Source organism: Pan paniscus, chromosome X, assembly GCF_029289425.2.
Source record: "Pan paniscus chromosome X, NHGRI_mPanPan1-v2.0_pri, whole genome shotgun sequence".
NCBI lineage: Eukaryota > Metazoa > Chordata > Mammalia > Primates > Hominidae > Pan > Pan paniscus.
The window spans coordinates 41,908,571-41,933,439 of record NC_073272.2 but is presented as its reverse complement, the minus strand read 5'-3'; the positions used below and the strand labels follow the sequence as shown (position 1 = coordinate 41,933,439).

The following is a 24,869-nucleotide window of genomic DNA, read 5'->3' as shown; positions in this document are numbered from 1 at the left end:
AATTAAACCTCTTTCCTTTATAAATTACCCAGTCTCGGGAAGTTCTTTATAGCAGTATGAAAATGGACTAATATATCCAGTAATAGCACTCTTAGATATTTACCGAAAAGAAATAAAAACGTATGTCCACAAAATCTTGTACATAAACATCCATAGCAGTTTTATTCATAGTAGCCCCAAACAATAAACAGTCCAAATGTCCAGCAACAGGAGAATGAATAAACAAATTGTGATACATCATACAGTGGTATACAATTCAGTGAGAAAAAGAAATTAACTATAGATATACACAACAACATGGAAGAACTTCAAAAATATTATGCTAAAATAGTGTGTAGTCACATAAAAATCTATCCTATATGATTCCATTCATATGAAATACCAGAAAAGACAAAAATTGATTGATAGCGGCAAAGCAAATCAATGCTTGCCAGGGGCTGGGGGGTGAGAGGAGGGAACTGGCTGCACAGGGGGCACGTCTCTGCGGTGATTAAAATGTTCTATAGGCCGGGCGCGGTGGCTCATGCCTGTAATCCCAGCACTTTGGGAGGCCGAGGAGGGGGGATCACCTGAGGTCAGGAGCTCGAGACCAGCCTGGCCAGCATGGTGAAACCCTGTCTCTACTAAAAATACAAAAATTAGCTGGGCGTGGTGGCAGGCGCCTGTAATCCCAGCTACTCAGGAGGCTGAGGCAGGAGAATCGCTTGAACCTGGGAGGCGGAAGTTTCAGTGAGCCGGGATCATGCCATTGCACTCCAGCCTGGGTGACAAGAGAGAGACTTCGTCTCAAAAAAAAAAAAAAAAAAGTTCTATACTTCGATTATGGTGGTGGTTTCGTGGGCTACATTCGTCAAAGCTCATCAAACTGTATACTTAAAATAGGTACATATTATTGTACGTATGTAAATTATACATCCACAAAAGATGCCAGGCATGGTGGCTCATGCTTGTAATCCCGGAAATTTGGAAGGCTGAGGCACTAGGATCGCTTGAGCCCAGGAGTTTGAGACCAGCCTTGACAACATAGTGAGACCCTGTCTCTACAAAAAAAAAAACAAAAAAAACAACTTTTTAAATTAGCCAGGAGTGGTGGTGTGTGCCTGTGGTCCCAGCTACTCAGGTGGCTGAAGTGGGAGGATTGCTTAAGCCCAGGAGGTCAAGGCTGCAGTGAGCCATGATCACTCCACTGCACTGCAGCCTGGGCAAGAGAGTGAGACCCTATCTCAAAAAATGAATAAATTACATAAATAAAAAGTAATAAGAAAAAAGTATATATGTAAATTATACATCCATAAAGGTGATTAAAAGAAAACGTGTGAGTGGATTTTTGCCCATATATGGCACAGTCCAACCCATGAAACTCTCTGAAGACGACAGCATGGGTTCTTACCTCAGGACCTGCAAATATGGCACCAAGTATCATACTAGAATGTGTGAGAGACACTGAGCTCCACAGTCACACAGATGGGGACACAAAGGGACACCTGTCAGTAAATACACACATTTGCTCGCTCTCTCTCTCTCTCTGGAAGTGCAAGAGAGTGTTTTGATCAGAGGCAGCAGATGTGAACTGAAATAGTGCCTCTCTATGTTAGGGACACATTGCCCTAAAGCTGAATCCAAGTTTTTAAAAATATACCTAATTATGTGTCATCCCATGGCTCATGTGTCTAACCAAAGTTGCTACTGTCTTGGTTACCTATTATTGCATGGTGCCCCAATCCTAGTGGCTTAGTACCACAACTTATTATTATCTCTCACAGTTCTATGAGTTGACTGGGCTCAGCTGGTGGATTTTCATTCCTGGTTTCTCATGTGGTTGCAGTCAGGTGTCAGCTGGGGCTGGAGTCATCTGAAGGTTTAACCAAGCTGGATGTCCAAGATAGCTCACTCACAAGACTGGTAGTTAATGTTGGCTGCCGGCTGGGAACTTAACTGTGGCTGTTGACTACGATGCCTTATATGTGGTGTCTGCATGTAGATTGGGCTTCTTACAGCATGGTGGCTGGGTTCCAAGAAGGAGTATCACAAGAGCAAGTGTTCTTCACAGGCCAGGTGGAAGTTGCAAGGCTTTCTGTGACCTCACCTTTCAGGTCACGCAGTCTGTCTTCCACATCATTCTATCAGTCAAAACAGTCACAGAACTCACTCAGATTCAAAGGAGGGGAGAAATTGTCTCCTCTACTTGATGGAGAAGTGGCAGATTATACAGCAGAAAAGTGTGTGGGATATTGTTGCAGCCACCTTTTGAAAATGCAATCAGTCCCAGCTCTATAATGAAACCTCTTTTTCCCTTAGTCTTCAATGTAGAATTTTTCATTGGGCTCCAACAACTTTAGGGAAAAAGGTTTGGGAAAAGCAGGATTACATTGGTGGTCAGCCAACTATATCTGCATTGTTATATATACACTGGGCCTTGCTATATTTACACTAGTATTAGTACGCAGTGCAGAAGTTGGTGTCCCCAAATAGCTGTTTACTTTTCCTCTGCAGCCCCTAAAGTGCTTAGTCATTTCTTTTGTACTCTACGACTCCCTCTGCTATTAGCCCTCACTATTTCCTTGGGATCTGCCTAATCCAAAATATATTTCTCTGGGCCATACCTGACTCTACCTTCTCAGCTCCCAGCATTTCACTCTCCACTCACCATTTTTCTTTTCACGTCAGATGGATAATGTGCTGACATCATAACAAGGTTTGAGGGAGGTACATCTCACACAATAGCATGAAAACATAATCAACATACTTATGAACCATAAAAGGATCTACACCACTCACTGCTACCCAGAAATTTACAATGTCTTGTAGAGCTGAGCTGCGATGGCTCATTTAACCAATAGGTGGTAATGTAACATTTGACTTGGGCCTGTATATTAGGGAGAGTGGGGTGGGATGATGTTGAGGAGAAAGGAGGGTGGCAGGAGAAGTATCTAACGTACTCCTGTGTCCCAGCTGGACATTTTCAAGTTTAAAATTATAATTGTTTTAAAATATCCTTTTTGTTGGGTTTTAGAGTTTGACAATACTGGCTTCCTTGCAAACAAAGGACATCAATGACAGCTGTACTGAATGTACTAGAAAGAGTCTTGATAATGTAAGATTTCATCCAATATTTCCAATCGTTTTGGAGTCAGTCAACAAACCATAAAGGATAACCCTGCCAAGGGCACTCTGTCAGGCCCTCAAAGTGGGTCATGATAAGGAATAAATGAAATCCCTACTTTCAAGCTGCCAACATGGTAACTTTCAAGGAACCTACAAGACTGATCATGTACAATCAACTTAAATATGCCAACTGCAGGGCTAAGGTGTGGGGCAGTTGATGACCATAACTGCCCTAGCAGAGGAGAAAAGGGGAGGGAATAATGAGGAGGGGGGCAGAGTCAGAAAGCCAAGGGGAAACTGGTTGTTGATGCCTGTGAGATACAGTGGGCAAAATGTCAGAGGAAAATGGTGGGGGTTGGCAGGGGAGGGAAACAAACAGTGCAAAGAGTGTTGTAGGAAAAGACAGGCTTGGCTTGAATGGAGAGTGCAGACCCTGATTTTGAATTATAAGATGTTAGTACTGACAGGAATCCCAGAGACCACCCAAAACTAGGGCCACCATCAGTGAGAGGTGCACCCACAACAGAATGCACTGCCCTGACTTCCACATTAGAATTCTCTCCAAGTGTTCGGCCAGGATGATGTAACACAGGCAAAGAAAACAGTTATTAGTCAAAATTTCCAAGAGGCAATAACCTCTTTTCTTTTTTCATTGAATCCAATTAAGTTTGCCAATTCCCTGAGTGACCTTGGGGAGGTTGCTCCTCCTCTCTGAGCCTCATTTCTTTATCTTATCAAGGGCTTACTGTATGCCTTGCAGGATCTTGGTGCTTTACATGTGTTAACTCATTTAGTCCCCCACTAGAGTCCCATGATGCAACGACAATTATTGCCATCCCCACCTTACAGATGAGGAAACTGAGGCAGAGGTTAGTAACTTGTCCAAGGTCATACTGCTAGTAAGCGGTGGAGTCAGTTTCAAACTGGGGCTATGTGGCTTCAAGTCTGTGCTCCCAACCACTAGGTAATCCTGCTTCTCAGCTGGCAAGGTTGGACTAGATGCCCTCCAATGTCCCTTCTGTCCCACTTCTGGCACAGAAGTGTTAAAGGTCTACCCATTTACTTCCTCTGGAATTAGTCAGGGAGAACCCAGAGTTAAATTCTCTTATGTAGGTACAACAAGAATGACAGAATATACCCAGTGCCAAAGACACAGGCCAGCCACAGTCCTCTCATCTACTGAAATTTTGAGGTCAGTTTCTTCAAGTCCCTAAGAAAATCCTCTCTGAATAGCGGTGTATCCTTCTGCTTTCTGGCACATTTTGCAACTCCAGACATCACGGAAGCAGCCAACAGGCACCATCAGAATCCTGAAAAGAGAGAAAAGTATGTGGCGGGGGGGGGGTGGCGATGATAGAACTTGCCGTTTTTAATCCATCCATCTCTGTTGCTGTTTCTCTCAGTGTCTGTTCTTTTGCATAAAGGGTCTACTTTTCCAAATGTGATTTTAAACTGCAGCAGAGAGAAAACAAAATAAACACAGAATGGTCGGCTGAGGGCCCGCACTTTCTATTCCCTGGTTACAAAGTAAAATTAGCTAGCTGGTGGCCAGGGCCTGGAGATTTATTTTGGTCTGAAGTCAACCCACAGATTAACAATATTGGCAAGAACTACATAGGAGGGGAAAATATTTTGGACAAGGCTGCATATGTTTGCAGATACATCATCTCCCTCTGCGCAACGGCCAAGGTTACAGAGAATAGGAGTCAGGAGCAGGCTGCCTTGTGTCCCTCCTGTGAGCCATCATTCCCCTCTGCATGATGCCAACTCATGCCCTCTGGGAGCAGTTGCACTGTGCTTTGAAGGACTCAGCGAAGGTAGACGGGTAAGGACACTCCAGATCTGGTAGAAGAGGGGTTCGTTCATCTTTTCTTTCCCCCTTTCTTCCAAGGCCCACATTCCATTCCAAGGGTAATTCTCAAGCAACAGCTATTTCCGGATTCTCAAGGACTAGCAGAGGGTAGTGTCAGAAAAAATTAACCCAAATTGGAAATAGGCAAAAGAGATTATTGGGTGTTCTTGCAGTGCAAAGCTGGGCTTGCACTCTTGATTGCCCCTGCAGGGGCAGAGGTTAACTTTTACATTTTTGTCCGATAGAAATGCAAATAATTTCCAACCCAGCCATCTCATCCTAACATTCTTCTATTACATTGCCTATAAATACTAGTTACTCCCATTTTCATGGGTATAAGTTTTAACATCTTGCAGGTTTCTTCATTAATTAATGAGCTAAATCAAATCTTTGACGTGATCATTTTATATTTGCATGAGAGTCAAGTTTTTTAAACTTTTGAAAATTCTATTTTAACAAAAAAGTGTTTGTCTCTGTTGACATGACGTTTTTCTCCTGCCTTCTTGTTATCCCAACTCAAGCCGATAGGCCAATATCCCAAACTCCTCCTGGTGAACTCCAGATACAGACAGCCGGCAGGCATCCCTGCCCGCTTCCTGGATATGTGCCTGCAGATGAAACCCTAGTCTCTTTGCCCACTCATCTCTGGCTTTCACTGGAGTGTGCTGAGCCTTCAAGGAAGAACCACGGGTAGAGAGAAGTTTCCAGGACACACAGGAGTTACAAACCCTCTTCTCTCTTCTAGATGTTCATGGGATTGGGGAAAGTATGTCATCAATTCTTTGAGGAAATTTTTGCATCCTCAAATTGGGAGTAGTCATTTCCACATTGCATATCTCACAGGGGGTTTCTAAAGTGCTTCTCAAACTTTAATGTGCATATGAGTCACTGGGGGATCTTCTTAAAACGCAGATTTGGATTCAGCAGGTCTAGAGTGGGCCTTTCTAACAGCCCCCTGGGTGATGGTGAAGCTGCTGCTGCTGGTCTGCAGGCCCTACTTTGAGTAGCAAAGCTCTGAGGCTGATGTGAGAGCCTGCCCTTCAAAACCACAGGGGACAGCATAAATATACTGAGACACCCTTGGGAATTATAATTTACACTTAGACTCCACTCTCACAAGGCATGGGGCCCAAAGGTCTGAAGAAATACCAGGAACCAACATCTCCTAAGCCTATTGTGTGCCTGGCAGGGTGCCCTAAGCCCATTACATACATGCCTGATCTCACTTCATCTTCACCACCAGCCCATGAGGAAAGAAACGATCAGAAGTGTGATTTTACCAAAAAGGAAACTGAGGCCCAGAGAGGTGGAGTAAACAGCCCAGCACTAGTCACATAGCAACGCCGACTTTTGGAGCCAGTTCTAGCTGAGCTCTAACCACATTACCACACAGCTTCCTCCTTCCACCACAACCTTGCAGGGCTAGGCTCCTTGGTCAAATCTGTAGGGGATTTTGAAAGGGAAAAGGGAGAACTTACCTCCTTTCCATGTGGTCTCCATTCTCCTAGTGATTCCCTGGATAATTCCTTCACTGTCTTTCACTGCAGCTGCCAGACAGAGGGAGGGAGGAACTTTCTACTAATTTCAGAGTAGACAAATGCTCTTAGAGAAACTACTATTTGCCTAGCTTTGTTACCCGAAAGGGGTCCCGATCTAGACCCCAAGAGAGGGTTCTTGCATTTCACGCTAGAAAGAATTCGAGGTGAGTCCACAGAGCAAAGTGAAAGCAAGTTTATTAAGAAAGTAGAGGAATAAAAGAATGGCTACCCCATATATACCCCATATAGCCCTGGGGCTGCTGGTTGCCCATTTTTATGGTTATTTCTTGATGATATGCTAAACAAGGGGTGAATTATTCATGCCTCCTCTTTTTAGACCATATAGGGTAACTTCCTGATGTTGCCATGGCATTTGTAAACTGTCACGGTGCTGGTGGGAGTGTATCAGTGAGGAGGACCAGAGTTCACTCTGGTGGCCATCTTGGTTTTGGTGGGTTTCAGCTGGCTTCTTTGCTGCAACCTGTTTTATCAGCAAGTCTTCATGACCTGTATCTTGTGTTGACCTCCTATCGCATCCTGTGACTTAGCATGCCTAACCGTCTGGGAGGCCAGGCGCGGTGGCTCACGCCTGTAATCCCAGCCCTTTGGGAGGCCGAGGCGGGCGGATCACGAGGTCAGGAGATCGAGACCATCCTGGCTAACACGGTGAAACCCCGTCTCTACTAAAATTACAAAAAATTAGCCGGGCATGGTGGTGGGCGCCTGTAGTTCTAGCTACTCGGGAGGCTGAGGCAGGAGAATGGCTTGAACCAGGGAGGCAGAGGTTGCAGTGAGCCGAGATTGCACCACTGCACTCCAGCCTGGGCGACAGAGCGAGACTCCGTCTCAAAAAAAAAAAAAAAGAAAAAAAAAAGAATGCCTAACCGTCTGGGAATGCAGCCTAGTAGGTTTTCAGCCTTATTTTACCGAGCCCCTATTCAACGTCGAGTTGCTCTGCTTCAAACACCTCTGACAGCTTGATCATTGGTCTTGGAGGGGAATGTGGAAAAATTCAAAGAACCAAAATAGATTCCTGCCCTCAAGGAAATTATACTCCAAAGGAGAGCTATCATACACATGCATTATTGCAATGCAAATTCAGATCGGTCCTGCCAGGACTTTTGTGTAGGGAATACCTCTCTCCTCTCTGCAGGGCCCCTGCAGAACTTTTGGTCTGTAAAGGTAACCCTTCAGAACTTTCTTTTACTGGACTGGGGGTGGGGGGAGGACAAAGCAGATGGCGGATGGGGGCGGGGCTGAGGGGGTGAAGGGAGAGAAATGAATGGCAATTAGCGTCTGTTTCAGTTGATGGTGTGTGCTCCCAGGGACCCAGGGACTGGGTGCTCCTTTGCCAAATGTAAATATCAAACCAATAAATGCTAATGTAGCATGAAAAATTGCTGATTTGGGAGAAAGTTCCAATCATTTAGAGAGCTTGTCACAGAAAGCGCTTAGGTGTTCCGGAGGCAAAGGGAGCTGAGGAAGGAAATAAGAGGCTGGAATTAATAGCTCCTCTCTGGGTCCTGGTACTACCCTGGCCACCTATTCCTGGAAGAGGGAACGGACAAAGAAGGGCGTGGTAGGGGGAGGGGAGGTCCTTGCAGTGCGGTGGGGACAATAAACAAAACAAAACCAGAACGGTGAGGTCAAGTTCATGAACATCTGGCACCAGAAGAGGGAGATAGCAGAGAGGCCTGTTATCAAGTTATCTGTGAACTTGACACTTGCCTTGATGGGCCTTTGCCCATGATCCTTGTCGTCCTGATGGTCTGCCTTCAGGGACCTGTTTCTGATTGATGGTTCTGATCTTGGTGACCCTCCCCTCCACTTTCAGCCCATGATACTACTCACACTCTTAACACACTTCTCTCAGGATCCCCCACCCAAAAACCCAGAGATGCCTGCAACTTCACCTGAAGCCTGCCACACCTGCCCACCTCACAGAGGAGCTCTGCAAATACTTGTGAACTGGATTCAATAGAAATAGCTCTTAAGGGAGCTATGAGACTAGAACGCAGGAAAGTGTGTTGGAGAGAAGACTTGGCTAGGGATTAGGACCACTGGGTTCCAGGCCTGGCTCTGCCATCTCCTTGGCCTGAGAGAAGATACCCTACCTCTCTGAGCCTTGAGGCCTCAGTGGCTTCATCTGTAGAATGGGGATAATTCCCACCGGGACAATTAAATGAGACAAAGATATATGTGCAACTGCTTGGTAACCTGCAAATCTAGAGAGTCATTACTGCGTGTTTCTCAGCAGAGTCGGTTGCCTAGGAGACAAGCCGCAGTGGGGACCTCACCCCAGACAGGCTGCAGCCAGACTCCCTGTGTGAATGACATCATGGCCCAAACTCTGCCGGGCCCCAGGCTTTCTGGAGTCTCTTTCTGGTCCCAGGACACTGAGTAAACACCTTAAGCCTCCTTAAACACAGCTGCCTCTAAACATTCAGAGGGAAAACCACTCACCCACCCGTCCCACCTCCTCCCCTCTAATCTAATCTGGACATCTAGTCTGGTCAGATTTACATCTAAATATCTCTCCCCGGTGCGTCTTTCCTTCCCTTACATCATCGCTTTCTCAGGGCTGTGGCTTTGGTTCAGCTCTCTGCTTCATTTTCTTCACCCCAGCCCCATTTTCCTTCTTGTGGCTGCCTCAGTTATCACCGTCCTTTGATTCGGCTTTAAAATACCATAAACTGGGTGGCTTATAAACAACAGAAATTTATTGCTCACAGTTCTGGAGGCTGTTCCGGTCTCACCTGTCCCTACCCTCGCAGCCCATCCCTGCTGTTCAGCAGCCCCAGAACCTGTTCCTTATCTGCCCACCCCAGGGCCTTTGCACATGCTACTTAACCAGAACAGCAACTTTGACCAGTCCTTCTTGGCCCAGCTGGAACACTGGGCCCCTCAGCTACCCTTTGCAGGATGTGAGCTCCTTCCTATATGCTCTCTCCTTTCTCGCAGGGCCCACACAACCCTCTGCCTTGTGGAACAGTTATTTGGGTTTCTATGAGTGTGGACTCTATTAGAATGTACTCAGAAGCCCAAGGCTGAGCTCTAGAAGGAAAGTCTCTGGCAAGGAGGGGCAGCGGGGCCTGAGACTTGGCAGGCCTGAATTTTCTCTTTCCCCCAAGGTTCTCCCAATCAGAGGCGTGTGGATCTTCTTTAAAACCGGAGTTCACTGCCAACATAGGCAGAGACACCAAAAGACCTTGCAGAAGAATGTAAAGAACTAGGACAGAATACTTAAGGCAGCTCTCAGTCTTTGGAACCTCACAGAATGCTCTGGGCCAGGCATCAGGCTGAGCTCTGGAGATCTAGCAGGACTAAGACAGACGCAGATTCTGCCATCATGGAGAAGCCCTGCTCTAGGGGATGCCAGCCATCATGCCTAGAGGACACTTACACAGCCCTGCAGAGGGCCCATGTGAAGAGAACTGAGGCTCCCAGCCAACAGCCACGTGAGTGAACCACCTCTGAAGCTAAGCCTTCAGAGAATTGCACCCGAGCCAATTTCTGAAGCCAACCTCTTGAGAGATCCTAAGCCACCCTGCCCAGCCAAGCTCTGGATTCTGAGTCACAGGAACAAGGGCAGTTGTTTTTGTTTGTTTGTTTGTTTTAAAAAAGACTTTCATTATTTTAAGCCACTAAATTTTGGGGTGATTTGTTACCCAGACACATCTAATACTATGCCACAGATCATTGGACTCAGATTGGATAAGGGGTGGGGAAGTCATCATATCATGATGGCAGCTACCATCCCTTGAATGCCCACTCTGTGCCAGCCACTCTGCTGTAACTTGACCCACTGTACGTAACCTGCTCCTTACAAAGATCCTGGCAGGGCACGGTGGCTCACACCTGTAATCTCAGCACTTTGGGAGGCCAAGGTGGGCGGATCACGAGGTCAGGAGATCGAGACCATCCTGGCTAACACAGTGAAACCCCGTTTCTACTAAAAATATAAAAAATTAGCTGAGCGTGGTGGCAGGTGCCTGTAGTCCCAGCTCTTCGGGAGGCTGAGGCAGGAGAATGGCGTGAACCCGGAAGGTGGAGCTTGCAGTGAGCCAAGATCGAGCCACTGTACTCCAGCCTGGGCAATGGAGCGAGACTCCACCTCAAAAAAAAAAAAAAAAAATCCTGAGACAGGGCTTATCATTCCCAATTTAGACGTAAGGCACACAAGTGTCAAGCCACTTGTCCAAGCCACACAGTCAGTAAGTGGCAGAGCTCTCTCTGGCACCATCCTCTGGGACACTGTCCCATGGGCCTGTGTGAAGAACCACCTTTCCTAGATTCATCTCTTCCTCCTTGTGTGTCCCCGTCAGCTTGGGCTTGGGCCAGTGTCTTAGTCGTTCAGGTTGCCATAAAAAAATACCATAAACTGGGTGGCTTATAAACAACAGAAATTTATTGCTCACAGTTCTGGAGGCTGGAAAGTCCAAGATCGAGGCACCAGCAGATTCATTGTCTAGTGAGGGTCCTCTGTGTCATAGATGGCACCTTCTATGTGTGAGGACACGGTGGAAGGGACAAATAAGCTCCCTTGGGCCTCTTTTATAAGGGCACTAATCCCATGAGGGCTCTGCCCTCATGAACTGATCATTTCCCAAAGGCCCATCCTCTGGGCCTTTGGTATTAGTATTTCTTAATACTATTGCACTGGGGATTAGTATTAACAAATGAATTTTAGGGGGACACAAATGTTTATACCATTGCAGCCAGCAAGCTATGATTAGGGCAGAACAAGCATTGTCTAACAAAGATAGCTCTGTAGGATGCCCTGGGCCCAAATTCCTCCCACCCCCACTGCTCCCACCCATCAAAGACAAAAGCTTTAGGAAATTGTCATGCATGGCAGACTGTATTTCCCAAGAAGGGCTGCAACGATATCATCCACCTCATGTGCTCTTTAACAATGTGACATTGACATTCTCCACTGACATTGAGAAATGAGGTCTGTGTCCCCTTCCCTTGAATCCAGGCAGGCTTGTGACTCGTTCAATCAACACCATGGAAGTTCCCAAGACTGGGTCATAAGAGCCCATGCAGCTTCCGCTGCGTTTCTTGGAACAATCACACTTGAAGCCCTGAGTTGCCATGTAAGAAGTCCCACTATGCTAAGGCTGCCATGCTGTGAGGAAGCCCAAGCTACATGGAGAGGTCACCTGAAAACTCTTCAATCCACAGTCCAAGTGTTTGAGTCCTCCTAGTCCAGGCACCAGACATGTAAATGCTGGAACCTTCAGATGACCCCAGCTCCTAAGCATCACATCATCTCTGATCTTTGAGTCTTTCTAGCTGAGCCCTCAGATATCGCAGGGCACAGTCAAGCCATCCCCTATTGTGCCCTGCACAAATTCCTGACCCAGAGAGTCCACAAGCATAATGAAATGTTTGTTTGAAGTCACTAAATTTTGGAGTAACTTGTTATGTAGCAACAATAACTGGAACAATATACCATAAGAAGTGGGTGGAAGGTTGGGTCAGTCAGTGGGTCCCCGCAACCTACACGTTCAGATTTGCCACCACTGCTTCTCAGCTCTGAAAACCAGAAACCTCCATCCCCCTTATACTACTATCCCCACTTACCACTGAGAACTGAAACCACATTATTCCTTCTCCCTGGGATTCTCACCCCCTGATATTAACTCATTGTGCAGTCACCTCCCACATTAAATGAGGCCAAGCTATATAACCAATAAGATAGTGTATAAATGATAAACTGAGACTTCAAGGTTAGGTGATAAAAGACATTGTGGGCTCAGTCTGGCTCTCTTTTGAGTCACTTGCTCTCAGGGAAGCCAGCTACCATGCCATAAGGGCACTCAAGCAGTCCCATTGGACAGGCCCACATGGCAAGAAACCGAGCCCTCCTGCCAACAGCCAACAACATTGCACCATCTATGTGAGCGAGCCACCTTGAAAGTGGGTATACTTCAGCCCCAGGAAAGCTTTCAGATGACTGTTGGAAGTGCCGGCCAACACCCTGGCTGCAACCTCATGAGACACCCCAAGCCAGGACCACCCAGCTAAGCCACTCTCAAATTCCTAACTCTCAGAAACTATGAGATAATAAATGTTTATTGTTTTAAGTCACAAAGTTTTGGGGTAATTTGTTATTCCCTGTCCCTATGTTAAACAATACTGGGACCAGGCATATGCTCATGTCCCCATGTTTAAATAATACTGAAAACAAGCAAAAATAACTTAGCTACTTGCCCTAAGAAATACTTGCTTCTGAAAGATAAGATGGAACCAACTAAAATAACTTGTTGTCAAGACCAACAGCTAGCTAGCCAATCGAGGGTTACTACAGCACTTTGGCCTTGCTGTGTTCAAGAGCCGAAAGCTATTTCTTCATAAACTCTCCCCAGTCCAAATTTCTTGCCTTGAAAGACCCAATTTGCAAATCACCTAGTCTGGGCTCTAAAACACTATAAATACATGTCCCCAGTTTCCCCACTTTGAGACGCTAGTAACATTCTGTCAAGGGGGCTCTTTCTTATTGAAGCAGGTCTAATAAACTTAGCACTGCTTGATTTTTTCTGATGGTCTTTTTTTGGGAGTTGATAGTCAACATTATATACCCTGCAAACTGGGACTTCCACTCTTGGGTGTTTTGTTTGTTTGTTTGTTTGTTTTGAGATGGAGTCTCGCTCTGTTGCCCAGGCTGGAGTACAGTGGCCTGATCTCGGCTCACTGCAAGCTCCACCTCCTGGGTTCACGCCATTCTCCTGCCTCAGCCTCCCAAGCAGCTGGGACTACAGGCGCCCACCACCACGCTTGGCTAATTTTTTTGTATTTTCAGTAGAGACAGGGTTTCACCGTGTTAGCCAGGATGGTCTCGATCTCCTGACCTCTTGATCCCCCCGCCTCGGCCTCCCAAAGTGCTGGGATTACAGGCGTGAGCCACCGCGTCCAGCCTGTTTGTTTGTTTTTATAGATAGGGTCTTGCTCTGTCCCCCAGGCTGGAGTACAGTGGCTCGATCATAGCTCACTGCAGTCTCAACCTCCTGGGCTCAAGCAATCCTCCTGCCTCAGCCTCCCAAGCAACTGTGTCTAAAGGTGTGCGACACCACACCCAGCTACTTCTTAAAAATTTTTGGTAGAGATGAGGTCTCGAACTCCTGGCCTTAAGCAATCCTCCTGCCTCAGCCTCCCAAGCAACTGTGTCTAAAGGTGTGCGACACCACACCCAGCTACTTCTTAAAAATTTTTGGTAGAGACGAGGTCTCGAACTCCTGGCCTTAAGCAATCCTCACGCCTCAGCCTCCCAAAGTGCTGGGATTACAGAAGTCAGCCACCGTGCCCGGCCTTCTTATGGGTTTTATTTGTTCATCTGTCTTTGTGCCATCCCACTTGCCCACTAGCCACATGTGGCTACTTCAATTAAAGTCAAAGAAAATATAAAATTCACTTCCTCAGTCACACCAGCCACATCTCAAGTGCTCAGTAACCACATGTGGCTGGTGGCTCCCCTATTGGACAGCACAGATAGAAAACCTTTCCATGCTCACAGAGGGTTCTGTCGGACAGCGCTGCTCTGGGGGAAAGTGGGTCATTTGCTTCAGAGGATGGCTGCCCCCAAGGAAGCTCTCAGCAGACAAGTTGGGGGGCGGCTGCAAACTGGGTGCTGGCCGCTTCCCAGAGCAAAATGGACTGCCAAGCTGGCTCCTCCTAGGCTTGACACGTGTCTGCAGGCATGACTCCACCAGGCAGGCCCTTCCTCCTCTGGCTTGCAGGAAACCATCAAGCTTTAGACTCATGGTGCACACAGGCATGCTTATTTCTGGGAGTGCACGTGATTTCCGCAGAGCAGCCCTGGCTCAGCTGGGAAGGAAGATAGATGGTCTGCAATCAACACACCGCCTCCCTCACCAACCCAAGGGCCTGCAGCTGCGCTTGTTTTCTGATTTCAGGTCTGATAAGTGGCCTGCTGGCCGTCAGAATCTCCTAGCCTAGTCTCCAGGGTCTTTGTCATCCCCCAGCTTGGAGACCTGGGGAGAAGTTGGGGAGGAAACCATGGCTTCCCTATGTGGCACCCTTAGATACAGGACTGGGCCAAAGTGTGAATTAGAAATTAATCAAATCATCGGACATTTTTCCTTTTCTTTTTTTTTTTTTTGGCTTTGAGAATTTTTATTTCTTCCATGGTAACTCTTCCTGGTTGGAGAATGTCATTTAAAATAATTCTGTCTTTAAAACTGTGGGATGAGGGGAAGGAAAATGTCACCTCCAACCAGGTCCTCACCATGCAAATCAAGGACATTTCAAAATGCTGGCAATCTGCTAGAGGACTTCAAAGGTGTCCAGGTCCAATTACACTTCATTTGGGGTGTGAATTGAGGAACTCTGGGGGAGGTGGCCGGGGTGGAACGTGTCAGGGTCGATACTGTGGTAATGAACCTAGGCCTTTGTTCCTGGGAGCCCAGCTGCTGACAAGTGGGCTGTTTCCTGAAGGGCGGAGGTGTTTCTGTGTCCCCCACCAGGTGCGGGAAACAGGGTAGAGACTGTCGCTGCCATTAAAAAAAAAAAATCATTTTAGGGTGGTCTTTTTTTTCTCTTTGCTTTTAAAGACCAAAGGTTGATCACAACTTAAAATTAAAGGGGGTGGAGGGAGCCTGCAGCCTAGGTCAACATCTAAATCTTTTCAAGTCCTAGAGTTACCCACACTATGGGTCTCACACAATTTGTTTGAATTGGGGTCTGGGGAATTACTCTTCTCTAACTTATGACTTGGGTGCTGCTGCAATTTCTGTGGCAGAATATGTTTGGATGGACATGGGAAGAGGCCTGAGGAAAGAGGTCCTTAGCATTCATTCTGGAATGCTTTAAAAATAACGTTCTTTTTAAAACGATTTTGGTTTTGCTGGCTAGTTAGAATGGAACTGACTGGCCGTTTGGGAAACTCAGCCCTGTGTGGGCAAGGCTGATGGCTTAAGGGCATTCAAGAATGATTCATGCAAGTTCTTCTAGTCCAAAACACCCCTCGAAAAGACACAACATATTCAGAAATCTCAGATAAGGCTGGGTAGGAGCAGGTCTGCTGGGTAGATTCCAGCAGGGTGCGTAAGAGCAATCAATCTACCGCAAGTGCGAATCGGGATCAAAAGCCGGCCTCTTCCACTTGCTGGGATGCTTATGCAATTCATTATTTTATGTCCTTGGTTTCTTTTTTCAAATGCAGATACCCCAGAAAGGTAACACATTCAGTTACGCACACTTTAGTGCAAATGCATTCATCAGAAACTTTTATTTTTTTTGAGACGGAGTTTCGCTCTTTCACCCAGGCTGGAGCACAGTGGTGTGACCTCGCCTCACTCCAACGTCCGCCTCCCGGGTTCAAGCGATTCTCTTGCCTCAGCCTCCTGAGTAGCTGGGATTACAGGCGCCCACCACCACACCCGGCTAATTTTTGTATTTTTAATAGAGATGGGGTTTCATCATGTTGGCCAGGCTGGTCTCAAACTCCTGACCTTGTGATCCGCCTGCCTCGGCCTCCCAAAGTGCTGGGATTACAGGTGTGAGCCAGCGTGCCCAGCCAAGAAACATTTTAAATGGCAGTGGAACCTGGGTGAAGCTGCTTGTGAGCAGGGAAGAAAAAAGTACGGATGCTGGAGCCACCCCCTGCAGATGCCATTTCCTAGGGTGAAGCCCTAGCGTCAATATTATTTTTTAAAGCTCCCCAGCTGGTGTCAATATGCAGCCAAGTTGAGAACCCCAGGAGAGAGAATCGAGGCTGAAAGAGGATGGATGGATGGATGGGAAGAATCAAAAGAAAAAACAGCTTCTCTTTTTTTTTTCTTTTTTTAGAGATGGGGGGTCTTGCTGTGTTGGCCAGGCTGCTCTCAAACATCTGGCCTCAAGAGATCCTCCCTCCTCGGTCTCCCAAAGTGCTGGGATTACAGGCATGAGCCACCACGCTCGGCCCACATAATTCCTCCAATGAAAGACCCAGGTTTGAGTCCTGGCACTCCACTTGATGGCAGCTTGATCCTGGTAGAGTTACTTATCCCCCTCTGAACTGCATTTTCTTCATCTGTTAAATAGGGATAATACACTTAATAAACAGTGATTCTCAAACTTGAATGGGCGTCAGAATCACCTGGAGGGCTTCTTAAAACACAGATCCCCAGGCCTCAGCCCATCTCCGAAGAGTATGACTCAGCCAGTCTGGTGTGAGCCCCCAACATCTGTGTTTCTAACAAGCTTCCCAGTGATGCTGCTGGGCCAAGACCATGCTTCGAGAACCACTGATATCAGGGGCAGTTGAACTGGTTATTATTAGCTCACAAATTTAATCCACAGATGAGACCTGAAACCAATGGCAACACCCCGTTCTCTCTTAAAAGGGGTCAAGAGCCAAATAGGGCTTGAACTTGCATACAAATATTCACCAGGTTTTAGCATTTTGCTGTGATGTAGCCCACCTTCAAACCTGAGGCTGAAGCCACCAATGGACCATTATGGTGAAGGCTGCTCTGGAAGCAGAATTGTGCCTGGTCCGCAAAGACCCACCCACCCTAGAAAAAAGCACCTCTGCCCCCTGTCATTCCAAAGAGGCCTGGCCCGGTCTTTCTGGAGCCTGCTGTGCGCTGGGACCTGGTCACTAAAAGCAGGTGTAACAGATTAAAGCTGCTGTGTCCCCTGAGGGGGTGAGCCCTGCCTTCTGAAGCACAATTTACACTGTGAAACCACGAGTTGAGGGGAGCGGGAGGCGGCACATTTCCTCTTTAAAAATGCTCAAAGTCTTTCAGCTGATGCTCAGAGCAGGGCTGGCCTAGGCAAGGGTTTGAAGTAGGAAAGGTCACTATTTTGTCTTTTTTTTTTTTTTCTCCTTGAGACAGAGTTTCGCTCTGTCGCCCAAGCTGGAGTGCAATGGGGTGATCTCGGCTCACTGCAGCCTCCACCTCCTGAATTCAAGCAAGTCTCCTGCCTCAGCCTCCCAAGTAGCTGGGATCACAGGCGTGGGCGTGCACCACCACACCTGGCTAATTTTTGTATTTTTAGTAAAGACAGGGTTTCACCATGTTGGCCAGGTTGGTCTTGAACTCCTGACCTCAAGTGATCCACCCGCCTTGGCCTCCCAAAGTGCTGGGATTACAGGTTTGAGCCACTGCGCTCAGCCACTACTTGTCATTTATGCTCTATTCCCATCCCAGCCACCCACCCCTGCTTCTCCTGTCCCACAGCCTGGCCTCCTTGTGTCTCCAGCCTGGGATCGCTGCCTGTCTCTGCCCCAGACTATCCCTTACTCCTCCTATCAAAATGCTATCAGGTGGAGAGCAGTGGTTCATGCCTGTAATCCCAACACTTTGGGAGGCCGAGATGGGAGGATCACTTGAGCTCAGGAGTTTGAGACCAGCTTGGGTCTCTACAAAAAAAAAAAATTATTTTAATTATCCAGGCATGGTGGAATGCACCTGTAGTCCCAGTTATTCTGCCCATATGGGTTGCATCTTCCATTTGAGAGCCTCTCACCCTAAGTCTCACAGTCACCAGTACCCTGGCTTCCAGGACAAACCTGGATGATTTCCCCCCAGGCTTAAAGGAAGACTAGAGACTTAAAGGAAGCTGGACTTTTATGAAAAACTCATTGTGGGTGGGGGGCCAAAAATTAACTAGGCATGAAGAACCTGGGAGATACCAGATTATTCTGGCTCACTAGGGCTTTACACTTATCTGGCCACAGCTGGGACATACTCCCTTCTCCCTGGACCGTGCAGTCTGGGCCCACCTCACCCCCAGTGTGGGCCACCTATTATGATGCCCCCCAAAATGGTGTCAATTCAAGAGTACCTGCTTCTCTAGGGTCTAGGCTTTGGGGGCCCAACTTATCACAACTTGAAGTTACTGTTTTAAAATTTATCTTATTTATTTGTTAATTGTGTCATCTGTTAACATGTTATAGCTCCATAGGACAATCACTGGCGGTCTTGTTTACTGTTAAAGCACCAGCCCTAGCCCAGTAGTTGGAATATTTTGATTGCATGTATAGGTGGATAGCTGAGATGGATGCAAGGATGGAGGGATGGATGGATGGATGAACGGATGGGTGGATGGGTGGATGGGTGGGTGGATGGATTGGCCCCCACATAGTACCAAGGTACTTCTCCTGTAAATACCACAAACCTAGACCAGCAGTTCTCAAACCTTTAGGTCTTGGGACTCCTTGACTTTTTTATTTATTATTGAGGACTCCAAAATGCTTTTGGTTATATTGGTCTTGTCAATATTTCCCACATTAAAAATGAAAACAGGAACATTTTTAATATTTATATATTAATTGATCTAAAAATAACAATTATGAATATATTACATGTGTAGTGGGCAGCCTCTAAGATGGTGCCCAGTAATTCCCACCTTCTGTCACCCACATCCTTGAGTAATTCCCTCCCCTTGAACGCTAGCTGGACTTACAGACTCACTCCTAATAGATCTATTGTCCTATAGGGATGTGGCTTCCAAAATTGGATTACAAAAAGACTGTGCCTTCTGTCTTGGGTGCCCTCTTTTCTCTCTCTAGGAGGAGCCAGCTGCCTTGTCACGAGGCAGCCCTGTGGAGAGGGCCTCGTGGCAAGAAACCCAGGCCCGCCAGCAGCCACATGAGTGAGTCTGGAGGTGGATCTTTCCCCGGCTGAGCTTTGAGATGCTCCTACCCCTGGAACACACCCTGATTAGTCTCCTAAGAGACCCTGAGCCAGAACCACCCAGCTAAGCTGCTCCCAGATTCCTGACCCACAGAAACTGTGTGAGATAATAAATGTCTGTTGTTTTCAGCCACTAAGTTTTGGGGGTAACTTGTTACACAGCAATGGATAAAATGCATGGTAACATCGATAGCACAATTTTATTTAAAAAAACCGTATTTTCCAAAACAAACAAAAAAGTTTAGGGAGAAAAGTGGCATCGTTTTTACATTTTTGCAAACCTCTTTAATATCTGGCTTAATTGAAAACAGCTGCTTCCTCATAGTGGCTTGGGCATCCAATGCGTTGTGATACATTGTTTTGGTTGAAGAAAATCCAGCCTAATGGAGCTTTGCAGTTAGAAAAGGACAGTCTGAAAAGGACTCAGGGAACCACAGGGATCCTCAGACCACACTTTGGGAACTGCTGACCTAGACAATCATAGACCCCAAAAGATTCTAATTCTAGGGCCCTCACTTCCCAATCTTGGTTTCCTGTTTGGGACCTTTGCCATTTCTCCAGGTGCCCAAGTGACTTAGTGGTGATGGAGGCCACCCAGGAGGTCTGATCCCCTGCCAAAAAGGATAAGTCCTCTGAGGCCTAAAAGCAGAAGACACTGATGAACTAACCCTCAGTCTTGGCTGTGTCATGCCCAAGATGTCACACAGAGGGGAAAGGATGCCTCTGACATCCAAGGTGAAGGTTGAGGCATCTGGAGTCGGGGAGGGCAGGGGAGCTTGTTCTCTGCGCATTGACAGCTTCCGGGACACTGGGGTTTGCCAGATCCACGGGGATTTCCCCCTCTCCTTCCCTTTCCTGCGCGTGTCCCACTACCCCCACCCCCCCGTGAAGTTTAGGGCCTGTTTTCAGCCGGAGCCGGTCTAATTTTCGCTGCCTAGTTGGTCAGAGAAACGCACGCAGCTGTAGCAAAGCATAAAAATAGCTTCCTCCGTGACCAATTTCTTCCCACTTCCCTTTCTCTCTCTCCATGCTCGCCTCCCCGTCCCCACCTTCTGTGGAAGCAGGAAGGTCCCTGGAGGGTGCCAGCACTATTGAGACATGCCATGCGCCCCGGCTTCCCTCCCAAACAACACATGTTCCTGATTCTATTTTGCCCTGGTCCCCCGCAGGCTCGCACAGGCTTCCCTGGGGACCGGGCGTTGTCAGATGGATCCCCGCGGGCCCAGTGTCCGTCCACCTCGCTGGGCAGACTTCCTCTCCCGCGCACAGCCCCCCAGACATCTGCACGCCGAGTGCTCGTCAGCGGCACTGGGATCTGGGGTCCCAGCCTAGCCTGGAGCCAGCCAAAGGCCTGCCCGCGAGGGATCCGGATCTTCTGGCACCTTAGAGGTTAAATGGGAAGCCTCCAGCTGGAAGGAAAAAACGCCCCGGTGCTATGCGCGGAGGCTCCAGGCGGTGTCCCCAGCGTCCCGGGCTTCCTCTGCGCCGGGCGGCTGCGCGTCCCGGAGGCGTCCGCGGCAGAAGATGGAATCCGAAAGTGGGCATTCGTCTTTCTAGTTTGGAAGCAGGAGAAGACAATCAAACCTGCAGCAGCTCAGCTCCCCAACGCGAAGGTCTAGCCAGCCTTGGGCAGGGGAGCGTTTCTAGAAATGTCTACACCCGGAGCCACCGGCGGGAACCAGGAGGGCGGGGTATGGCCCGGACCTGCCCTGCCTCTCTTCCCTGAGCCTTTGGGACCATGCGGGAGAGAGGACAGGCCACCTATCGTATTTCAGGAGTGGCTTGTAGGGTCCAAGGGCCGTTTGCCTCCCTCTACTGCAGTTTGGAAACAGAATAAACCGCCCCAGCAAAACCCGGCGAACTTGTCCAAACCACACAAAAGTTCAAACCACACAAACTCCAACTGGGCACCGACGCAGGACTGGCTTTATCTGTCCGCAGAGGGCTTTGCTCTGCCTCGCAATTGATTAGGGCTCCTGAAAACCACTGAAACAGTTTATCTCACCCACCCAGCCTCAAGCCCCCTGATGGGCTGGAGTGGAGCCTGGATTGTTCTGGCAGCCAACCCCAGCCCAGCTTCCACCCAGCTTGGCGGCCCCCTGGGCCACCTGCCTGGTTCCTCACTCCACAGAGGGTCCCCATTTTGTGGCAGAAAATCGAATGACAGCAAGAGGGTGAGATGGGAAGATGAGGGAGTTGGATCTATGAGGGGAGAGAAGCATTCTGTCCACTGAACAGGGTTGGGGGGCTTTCCAAGATCCCCCCTTTACTTTCACACCCTTTCTCCAGTTCTGTTCCTCTCCTTTCACGGCACCCAGCGCCCTTCTGCACGGGTGGCCCAGTCCTCCAAGCCCAGCCTTGTCTTTTGAACTTCTCCCCAAGCAACCTGTCCCTGTACAATTTACATCCTCTCAGTTGTTTTCTCTGGAAACTCTTAACTCAGGCAGCCAATGCCATGGCCATGAGAACATTCTTCACCACAGAAAGCAAGATCCTTTGTCAGCCTGTTCTTCATGGGAGGGGAAGGGAAGGTTTTGTAAATATCACGTGGAGATTAACTGGGGGAGGAGTCAGGAATTAAACAACGTGCTTTTTTTTTTTTTTTTTTGAGACAGAGTCTTGCTTTGTCACCCAGGCTGGAGTGCAGTGGCACCATCTCTGCTCACTGCAACTTCCGCTTCCCGAGTTTAAGCGATTCTCCTGCCTCAGCCTCCCAAGTAGCTGAGATTAGAGGTGCACGCCACCACGCCCAGCTAAATTTTTTTGGGGGGGGCGGGGACGGAGTCTTGCTCTGTTGCCCAGGCTGGAGTACAGTGGCGCAATCACTGCAACCTCCGCCTGCCGGGTTCAAGCAATTCTCTTGCCTCAGCCTTCTGAGTAGCTGGGACTACAGGCGCATGACACCACCCCTGCTAATTTTTGTATTTTTAGTATAGACAGGGTTTCACCATGTTGGCCAGGCTGGTCTCGAACTCTTGGCCTCAAGTAATCTGCCTGCCTCTGCCTCCTAAAGTGCTGGGATTATAGGTGTGAGCCATCGCACCCAGCTAATTTTTGTATTTTTAGTAGAGACGGGGTTTCACCATGTTGGCCAGGCTGGTCTGGAACTCCTGACCTCAAGTGATCCACCCACCTCGGCCTCCCAAAGTACTGGGATTACAGGCATGAGCTACCACGCCCAGCCTAAACAGTGCACTTCAACACGAACTAGTAACGATCATGGTGGAGCACAGTCACAGACGGGGGAGGATCTCTGGCAGCTGACCTTCTGGGCTCACACCAGGAAGCCTGTCACCTTTCCCAGCTGCCTGTGCCATGCCTGTGGTGCCAGTCATTGCTCTAATGGTAGGCAGGGAGGCAGAACTCCCCCTGAATAAGTACAAGGACCTGATGAGCCTTTGAAAGCAGGCGACCCACTCAATCTGAATTCTTTCAGGTTGTTTCCTGCCCCAGCAACTGTATGTAAAACTGGCTGAGAGCTTGTACAAATTAGGGTGGCTTGTCACAGGGTTTCTATCACATTTAGTCACCTCTGAAAAAAGAGACCCGTTTTTGAAAAACACCTAGCAGACCGGGCGCCGTGGCTCATGCCTGTAATCCCAGCACTTTGGGAGGCCGAGGCGGGCGGATCACGAGGTCAGGAGATTGGGACCATCCTGGCTAACACCGTGAAACCCAGTCTCTACTAAAAATACAAAAAATTAGCCAGGCGTGGTGGTGGGGGCTTGTAGTCCCAGTTACTCGGGAGGCTGAGGCAGGAGAATGGCCTAAACCCAGGAGGTGGAGCTTGCAGTGAGCCGAGATAGTGCCACTGCACTCCAGCCTGGGCGACAGAGCGAGACTCCGCCTCAAAAAGAAAAAAGAAAAAGAAAAACACCTAGCATACATAAAGGGCTTTACCATCTCGTTTCATTCCATCAATGAGCAAATGGGGGTTACCCTGACAGCAGTTGGAGTTCAATTGCAGGAAAGAGAGAACCTCTCCAGCTATTTTAAGCAAGAAGAGATTTAACACAGGAAATTAGGTGCTGACAAAATTATTGGAAGGGTGCAGGAGGAGCAGTCTCTGGACTCCCAAAACAACACCACTGAACTGGTCTGCCAAGACTACTGCCATCTCTGCCACCATCAGGAAGGTGGGGCGTGAGGGAGCCTGCCTCTGGAAATGTAGATTTCCAGAGTGCACTACCATAGCTGCGATCCAAGGAGCAGGAAGCCACTGCCACCACAACCCCTCTCAACACCCACAAAGCCGGTAACTGAGCAAACACTAGAATGTTGTTACACACACACACACACACACACACACACCTCTAGCAGGTACAGCCGGACTTCACACGAGTGCATCTAACTGGTAAAACTGAATTCTCATCCACAGTCCCAGCTGCAAAGGTGTCTGGGAAATCCAGTTTTTAGCCTTCCAGTCTCTGCAGACCATGGGGGCACCATAGGACGAGGTTGGAAGGGAGGCTGTGTGCCTGCCACCATGCCTACATTTTGCAGATAAGGAAACTAAGGTTCAGAGAGGTTAAAGAACACATCCAAGGGCACATAGCTGGTAAACCCCAATCTCCCTGACTCCAAAACCCATACTTTCAATCATTATATTGAGCAAACAGCCCCATTCCATTTGGGGCTTTGGCAGTCTTGGGGCATCTTTCGGCCAGAGGGCCCACACGACAGCAGAAGCTAGCACACACCTTCTGCATGCTCAAAGGCTGGACAGTGGGCACTGAGGTACAACTGAGGCCCCGGGGTTGTGAATAGCTTATCTCAGGTTGACAGACAGAGGAGACTCATAATCGAACCCAGGGTTCCTAACTCCACGTATACTTCCTGACCTCACCTCCCTGCCCCCCGACATCGACATCTGGAGGAGGGGGAATACACGCGCAGGCTGTCCCTGGAGACATGTTTCTTCAACACTCAGCTGCCCTGCATTTTTCCAGGTGAGGTATCTAGCTTCCAGCCTCTCCTCCCACGTTTGGAGAATCCTTCATCTTCCTAGTTGCCTCCCACCAGAAAAGCTAAAAATCCCAGATAGGGGCACCTTCCCAGCCGCCATTGCAGTTGGTATAGGCTCCTACCTTAGGCTCAATCCATCAGATGCCCCCATCAAAGGCTTGGAGTTGGGAACTGATAATACAGAGATGCAAGGAGCACAGAAGTCCATTCTGGTGGATGGTGGCAGTCGCCAAGTCAATGGCATTCCATTTCCTGGGGCAACAGGGACCATATCCACGTCCCAAGGTGGCAGTGTATGCCAGGGAGTCCTGGATTTGGCAGCGAGGTCATCCCTGGATTGCCTGACTTTGGCTGTGGTCCTGACTGCTGTGCAGCCTCCTTGGTCGACTCACCAAACTGGATTCTTCAGCCCTCTTGGTTATTTTGTGAGTTCCCCAAGATCCTTTTGATAAAGTCCTTTTCTGCTTAAATAAGCCAGAATTGTTTCCTGTTGCTTGGGAGCCAAGAGCTCCGGCTGTTACAGCTGAGCCGCTAGATTTTGCCTGGCTTCCCTCAGCGAGACCACACAGGACACTGCTAATTCTTGGATCCCTCAGGCATCCCAGTCCACTTCCTGGGAGCTCCCATATCCCAGGACCTTGGCCTGCTGATCTTACATTAAGAGAACTGGCCTGGTCTGACAGAGGGTCCCACATCCATCCTGGACAGCTTCATGGTGATGTTCCTGGGTCCCATCTCAGACTCTCCCCATCAAAGGCT

The 24,869-nt window shown here is 48.4% G+C and overlaps 1 long non-coding RNA gene and 1 other non-coding gene across 2 annotated transcripts; both read right to left on the bottom strand.

Moving 5' to 3' along the window:
• Positions 1–138: 138 nt before the first annotated feature.
• Positions 139–24,869, bottom strand: LOC130541168 (uncharacterized). The gene is made up of 3 exons (XR_008955214.1): positions 24,233–24,869; positions 4,244–4,415; positions 139–2,333 (listed from the first exon to the last, which is right to left on the bottom strand). It is a non-coding gene; the product is annotated as an uncharacterized LOC130541168 (long non-coding RNA).
• On the bottom strand, positions 2,662–2,765 carry LOC112438616 (small nucleolar RNA U13). The gene has a single exon (XR_003027018.1). It is a non-coding gene; the product is annotated as a small nucleolar RNA U13 (small nucleolar RNA).